Source organism: Halichoerus grypus, chromosome 4 (genome assembly GCF_964656455.1).
Source record: "Halichoerus grypus chromosome 4, mHalGry1.hap1.1, whole genome shotgun sequence".
NCBI lineage: Eukaryota > Metazoa > Chordata > Mammalia > Carnivora > Phocidae > Halichoerus > Halichoerus grypus.
In genome coordinates this window covers 40,976,192-40,983,817 of record NC_135715.1, presented here as the reverse complement: position 1 = coordinate 40,983,817, position 7,626 = coordinate 40,976,192, and the positions used below count along the sequence as shown (strand labels likewise).

The 7,626-nt window shown below is 37.0% G+C and overlaps 1 pseudogene; it reads right to left on the bottom strand.

The window, feature by feature from the left end:
* Positions 1–1,872: 1,872 nt before the first annotated feature.
* Positions 1,873–2,725, bottom strand: LOC118548331 (CBY1-interacting BAR domain-containing protein 1 pseudogene; annotated as a pseudogene).
* Between the last annotated feature and the right edge of the window lie 4,901 nt (positions 2,726–7,626).

Sequence of the window (7,626 nt, the reverse complement as noted above, 5' to 3'; positions counted from 1 at the left end):
GCAGAGGAAATCTTTGAACTTGGCCATTGTGATGGCCCTGAAGTTGATTTTGATCCAGCATCTGCATCATATGAGACTGATTTGAATCAATAGAAAAATCATGTTGAAGATGCAGGAACATTAAGAAATTTAATACATATTACTGAAAACATAATTTTAGGAAAAATTGTATTATGGGTGATATTGTCTCTGGACTCATACATATTTTATTCAATAATATGCAGATGGTAATCTTTTATAAAACAGTTTTTAAACTAGAGGAGCCACAATTAGGCTATCTTCTGAAATAAATTTCTAACTCGGTGACATAATGGCCAAAGAACAAAAACCATGTAATACTATTTGAAACAATAAATCAAGCTAATATTCTCAAATCAATATTGGTATTAAACATAACTTTATATTAAACATACGATTTCAAAGCAACTAAGTGGTTTTCCACAAACTGAAAGAGCCCATTATTTTGGCATTAGCTTGCTTATTTTAAGAATGAATAAGACCTAATAACTGTGAAATCTAAACTAACCCACATCTTATTATGGCACAGATATTTTTCTGTACTTTTTGGAAGATTAGGATACATTTAAATCAAACTCTAAACATATATTTTCTGACCTTGTTATTTATCTTCAATAACTTTAACAAGCCCATGAATGGTGTATCGGAACTTCTTCAAAAGTCATTTTTATTAAATTTTTTTCCTAGAAAGTCTTTATTTTTCTGTCATGAATAACTGCTTTTTGTGGTTATCCCAAGTGATTTTATAAATTTCATAATTTTTATATGCCTAACTCGTATCCATGAAATGACAAGAGTATAATCCCCATCCAAAGAAACAAAAGCATTTGACATACTGAAAGGCTCTGATTAAATTGATTATTTTCAAGAATAAAACTACATACTGTTACATTAATTAGATGGTGGTTTGGTGAAATTTTTATTGACTTTTAATGATTTATGGTTTTCCATGATGTTTTCTTAGGCAACATCCCACAAAATTACAGCTTTCAAAAAGTTGTAGTACTGTGTATAATGCTTTAGTATGAGAGTATTTTCATTTTAAAACCCAAATCAGGCTGAATGTGCCTTTCTTTTTGAAGCTAATATTTATGCTTTATAGTGCTTTTAAGACACTGATATCCCAGTGTCCCGTTACCTTTAATCAAAAGTAATTACAGTCTTGTTGAAAAGTGAATTATGTATCAAATAATGAAACTTCAAGTTGTAATGAAAGTGAGAAAAACAAAGGTAAAGGGAAAAAAACCTTGCCTTTTTGATTAAGGCTTTTTGATTAAGGCTTTTCGGAATACGGTATGTATTTCATCAGAATGACTAAAGACCCTTTCTTGGTGATGAGCGCAAAAGGTGCAAGTGGAACTGTTAGATTCCTTGTTTTCTGTCATCTACTTTTATTGCAACTTTAGGTATGGTGTGTTGATACGAAATACTTTTGAAGCACATCACCTTTTTTAAAAAATGGAACCTATACAAAAACCACATACTGCTAGATTGGGTGTTGAAATGATTGGTGTGGTGGGATGTCTGGGTGGCTCAGTCGGTTACTCGTCTGCCTTCAGCTCAGGTCATGGTCTCAGGGTCCTGGGATCGAGTCTCTCTGCCTCTTCTCTCTCACTTAACCATTTGCACTCTCTCTCTCTGACAAATAAATAAATAAAAATCTATAAAAAAAAGAAATGATTGGTGTGTAATATTTTTTAAAGCCTTTGTTTCCGGCGAGCATAAATTTCCTTTAATTTCCATTTCCAGTAAGATTTCATTTTGAGGTTTAACATATATGAAACCAGTATAAAGTTTAACAATTCAGTAATTCTGCATGCCAAGTCATTTAAGATGCAAATGGAAACGTGAAGTTTATGGAAGACAATTTTCCTCTTCTGTAACGTCTAAATCTTTGTCCTCTTCACCATCTTCTGCTTGTTGATCCTTTCTTAGTGGGCAGGTGGATAACTGTCCTGTTCCAGATACACACTTAGCTGACAGTGATCTTGGAAAGGGCCATTTTGAATTTGCTTTTACGCTATCTAAACCGGATGAAGAATCCGGGGGATACAGAGAATTTTGGAAAACCTCTAAATCCTCATCAATCTTTTGTATGTTTTGGTAGGCAGCAGTGTAGACCTTTAATGCTTTGCCAAGAAATAACATTCTGATAATGATAAATTCTGAAAATACAGTCTTTATATCCTTTATTTTCTGCTTTTCAAAATTGTCAATATTTTCCTCCAGAAGACGAGTTGTTCAGGTAGCATCCATTGCAACTCTCTGCAATTCGGTTTCTTCCTGCGAAACAAAATGTCGAACATCAGGGTTTCGCTGAGGAGTTCTTCCTGAGTTAACTGTTTAGCTTCTCTACTCCTTGCTGTCAATGTCGCTTCGAGGTCATCTCCTTTCATTTTCACAACTGCTCCATAAGCTTTCAAAGGTTCAACCACTTCTTCAAATCTTTCAATCTCTTCTTGTCGATAATCCTGCAGTTTGGCAAACGCTTCACACTTTTCGGGCCCTGCTTTAAATGTGGGAACTCTGTAGAGGCGTACACGTTCATTTCATTCACCAGTAGGTCTGCTTCGTCTCGCAGTCTGGCGGTTTTCCGCACATAGGCAGCGAGGATTTGGCACCGCTCTCCACAATGCTTCACATTTGTGACGGTATCTTGCAGTTGTCTGGTTTGAGCCGACTGGTTTTCCAAGCTTCGCCTGGGCATCTTGCCTTGCGATCCACCAGGACCCTAGGCTGGGACCTCCCACCGGCACATGCGCTGGGGGGGAAGGGGGGGCTCTCGAACTGCCACTTTCTGAAGCCCCCCTTTTTTATGTTTTATTTTCTAATTGTTTCTTATTTTGTTGTAGTAAAAAAAATACATCATACAAAATTTATCATCCTAACCACTTTTAAGTGTAGAGTATGGTGGCTTAGCTATATGCACTTTGTTGTGCAGCAGATCTCAAACTTTTTTATCTTGCAAAACAAGCTCTAAACCCATTCCCCCTTCTCCCTCTCCCTCACCTCTGGAAACCACCATTCTACTTTCTGTTTCTAAGCATTTGGCTACTTTAGGTACCTCCTTTAAGTGGAGGCATGCAGTATTTGTCTTTTTGTGACTGGCTTATTTCACTTAGCATAATATCCTTCAAGTTTCATGTTGTAGCATGGAACAGGATTTCATCAGTAGCATTTAGAATGTCATAATTACTTTGATGCGTTTGTTAAAAAGTTACTTAAGCAATTCAGAATGAATTTTTTCTTTTACATTTTATTATTTTTTTTAAAGATTTTATTTATTTACTTGACAGACCGAGAGAGACAGTGAGAGAGGGAACACAAGCAGGGGGAGTGGGAGAGGGAGAAGCAGGCTTCCCGCCAAGTAGGGAGCCCGATGCGGGGCTCCATCCCAGGACCCTGGGATCATGACCTGAGCCGAAGGCAGAGGCTTAACGACTGGGCCACCCAGGCACCCCTTCTTTTACATTTTAAAGCAAAGAAACTTCTTTGTACATGATATCTAAAGAGAACACTCATTATATAAAGCTGATCATAATGACCATTTAAGTATAACTTTTTTATGCACAATTTTATTTAATAATATTTTTTAAGAAGAGTACAATGAATCACTAAAATTAGTTTAATAATATCATACACAGCATGCTATGAATTCACTTTTTCATTTGAGTTCTACCCCCTGTTGTGTGCTCAGATAGAGCGGGTGCTCTCAAACTTATACTTGCATGCAGGCCACATGGATTATAATGACATATTTGATTGAATGGAAAAGAATAAAATCATTTCCTTCCTAAAAGTGAACTATTTATAGAAAATGGTTGCATTATGTAAAAATGATGTCTGCTAAAGGTATATTATGATCCATACAAATAATTGAATTTAAAAATATCCCCTGTGCCTAAAACAATAACAAATAGTTAATAAAAACTTGTAGAGAGCTGACACCCAGTCATCTGGAGGTAACAAAAGAGACAGATCTCAAACTAAGTCTTGTTTCTAGCCAGAGTGGATAGCAGTACTATTCATTTTTCAAGAATAAGAAACTTATAAGAAGGTACTAGTTTTTAAAGAGGATAATAACCTCAGTTTGGAAAATCTTGGGTTTTGGAGATCAATGAGTGTTCCAAGTAGAAATGTTCAGCTAAAGTTGTAGGTATGGATCCAGATTTTAGGAGAGCCCTGGACTTAGAGATATTGATTTGGGAGTTAATACAATACAAGGGAAAAATCTACATAATGAGAGAATAGAATCCAGTTGTCTATGGGATGAGCTTAGTTCTTAATCCCAGTTAATTTATAATCTAGTCAAGAATAATCAAGAGTTGACTTTGTATTTTAAAAGAACAAGTGAACCCAAATTTTACTGAAGCCCTTTGAGGCCCCTATGGAAACATGCTTTAAAAAATTGTCTTATAGGATAAACTGAAAGTGAAATCTAGTCATCATTTTCATAATAGCTCTAGTTATCTTTCTAAATACATCTGTACATAAAATAATTTAATGTCTCCCCACTATGTACAGAAGATATTTTTAATTTTATTATGTTATGTCACCATACAATACATCATTAGTTTTTGATGTAGTGATCCACGATCCATTGTTTTCGTATAACAGCCAGTGCTCCATGCAGTATGTGCCCTCCTTAATACCCATCACCGGGCTAACCAATCCCCCCTCCCCCCTCCCCTCTAAAACCCTGTTCGTTTCTCAGGTCCATAGTCTCTCATGGTTCATCTCTCCCTCCAATTCCCCCCACCCATTTTTCCCTTCCTTCTCCTAATGTCCTCCATGTTATTCCTTCTGTTCCACAAATAAGTGAAACCATATGATAATTGACTTTCTCTGCTTGACTTATTTCACTTAGCATAATCTCCTCCAGTCCCATCCATGTTGATGTAAAAGTTGGGTATTCACCTTTTCTGATGGGTGAGTAATATTCCATTGTATATATGGACCACATCTTCTTCATCCATTCGTCTGTTGAAGGGCATCTCGGCTCTTTCCACAGTTTGGCTATTGCAGACATTGCTGCTATGAACATTGGGGTGCATATGGCCCTTCTTTTCACTACATCTGTGTCTTTGGGGTAAATACCCAGGAGTGCAATTGCTGGGTCATAGGGTAGCTCTATTTTTAAATTTTTGAGGAACCTCCACACTGTTTTCCAAAGTGGCTGTACCAACTTGCATTCCCACCAACAGTGTAAGAGGGTTCCCCTTTCTCCACAACCTCTCCAACATTTGTTGTTTCTTTCCCTGTCCATCTTTGCCATTCTAACTGGTGTAAGGTGGTATCTCAGTGTGGTTTTGATTTGGATTTCCCTGATGGCTAATGATGATGAACATTTTTTCATGTGTCTGTTAGCCATTTGTATGTCTTCTTCAGAGAAGTGTCTGTTCATCTCTTCTGCCCATTTTTTGACTTGATTATTTGTTTTTTGGGTGTTGAGTTTGAGAAGTTCTTTATAGATTTTGGATACCAGGCCTTTATCTGTAGTGTCATTTGCAAATATCTTCTCCCATTCTGTGGGTTGCCTCTTTGTTTTGTTGACTGTTTCCTTTGCTGTGCAGAAGCTTTTTATCTTGATGAAGTCCCAAAAGTTCATTTTTGCTTTTGTTTCACTAGCTTTTGGAGATGTATCTTGAAAGAAGTTGCTGTGGCCGATGTCAAAGAGGTTACTGCCTATGTTCTCCTCTAGGATTTTGATGGATTCCTGTCTCACATTGAGGTCTTTCATCCACTTTGAGTTTATCTTTGTGAGTGGTGTTAGAGAATGGTCGAGTTTCATTCTTCTGCATGTGGCTGTCCAATTTTCCCAGCACCATTTATTGAAGAGACTGTCTTTTTTCCATTACATGTTTTTTCCTGCTTTGTCAAAGATTATTTGACCATAGAGTTGAGGGTCCATATCTGGGTTCTCTATTCTGTTCCATTGGTCTGTATGTCTGTTTTTGTGCCAGTACCATGCTGTCTTGGTGATCACTGCTTTGTAATATAGCTTGAAATCGGGCAACGTGATGCTCCCAGCTTTGTTTTTCTTTTTCAACATCTCCTTGGCGATTCGGGGTCTTTTCTGATTCCATACAAATTTTAGGATTGTTTGTTCCAGCACTTTGAAAAATGTCATTGGAATTTTGATCGGGATGGCACTGAAGGTATAGATTACTCTGGGTAGCATAGACATTTTAACAATGTTTATTCTTCCGATCCATGAGCATGGAATATTTTTCCATCTTTTTGTGTCTTCTTCAATTTCTTTCATGAGTGTTTTGTAGTTCCTAGAGTGTAGATCCTTTACCTCTTTGGTTAGGTTTATTCTGAGGTATCTTATGGTTTTTGGTGCTATTGTAAATGGAATCGTTTCTTTAATTTCTCTTTCTATAGTTGTGTTGTTAGTGTATAAGAAAGCAACTGATTTCTGTGCATTGATTTTGTATCCTGCCACATTACTGAATTGCAGATGAGTTCTAGTAATTTGGGGGTGGAGTCTTTTGGGTTTTCCACATAAAGTATCATGTCGTCTGCGAAAAGAGAGAGTTTGACTTCTTCTTTGCCAATTTGAATACCTTTTATTTCTTTTTGTTGTCTGATTGCTGTTGCTAGGACTTCTAGTACTATGTTGAACAACAGTGGTGAGAGTGGGCACCCTTGACGTGTCCTGATCTTAAGGGAAAGGCTCTCAGCTTTTCCCCATTGAGGATGATATTCACTGTGGGTTTTTCATAGATGGATTTTATGAGCTTGAGGAATGTTCCCTCTATCCCTCTACTCTGGAGAGTTTTAATCAGGAAAGGATGTTGTATTTTGTCAAATGCTTTTTCTGCATCAATTGAGAGGACCATATGGTTCTTCTCCCTCCTCTTATTAATGTGTTCTATCACATTGATTGATTTGCGAATGTTGAACCACCCTTGCATCCCGGGGATAAATCCCACTTGGTCGTGGTGGATGATCCTTTTAATGTATTGTTGGATCCTATTAGCTAGGATTTTGTTGAGGATTTTGGAATCCATATTCATCAGGGATATCGGTCTGAAATTCTCCTTTTTGATGGGGTCTTTGCCTGGTTTGGGGATTAAGGTAATGCTGGCCTCATAGAATGAGTTTGGAAGTTTTCCTTCTGTTTCTATTTTTTGAAACAGCTTCAGTAGAATAGGTATTATTTCTTCTTTGAATGTTTGGTAGAATTCCCCAGGGAATCCATCAGGCCCTGGACTCTTGTTTTTTGGGAGGTTTTTGATCACTGCTTCAATCTCGTTACTGGTTATTGGCCTATTCAGGTTGTCACTTTCTTCCTGTTTCAGTCTTGGCAGCTTATAGGTTTCCAGGAAGGCCTCCATTTCATCCAGATTGCTCAGTTTATTGGCATATAGTTGTTGATAATAATTTCTAATAATTGTTTCTATTTCCTTGGTGTTAGTCATGATCTCTCCCCTTTCATTCATAATTTTATTAATTTGGGTCCTTTCTCTCTTCTTCTGGCCAGTGGTTTATCAATCTTATTAATTCTTTCAAAGAACCAACTTCTAGTTTCATTGATCTGATCTACTGTGTTTCTGGTTTCTAATTCATTGATTTATGCTCTAATTTTAATTATTTCTCTTC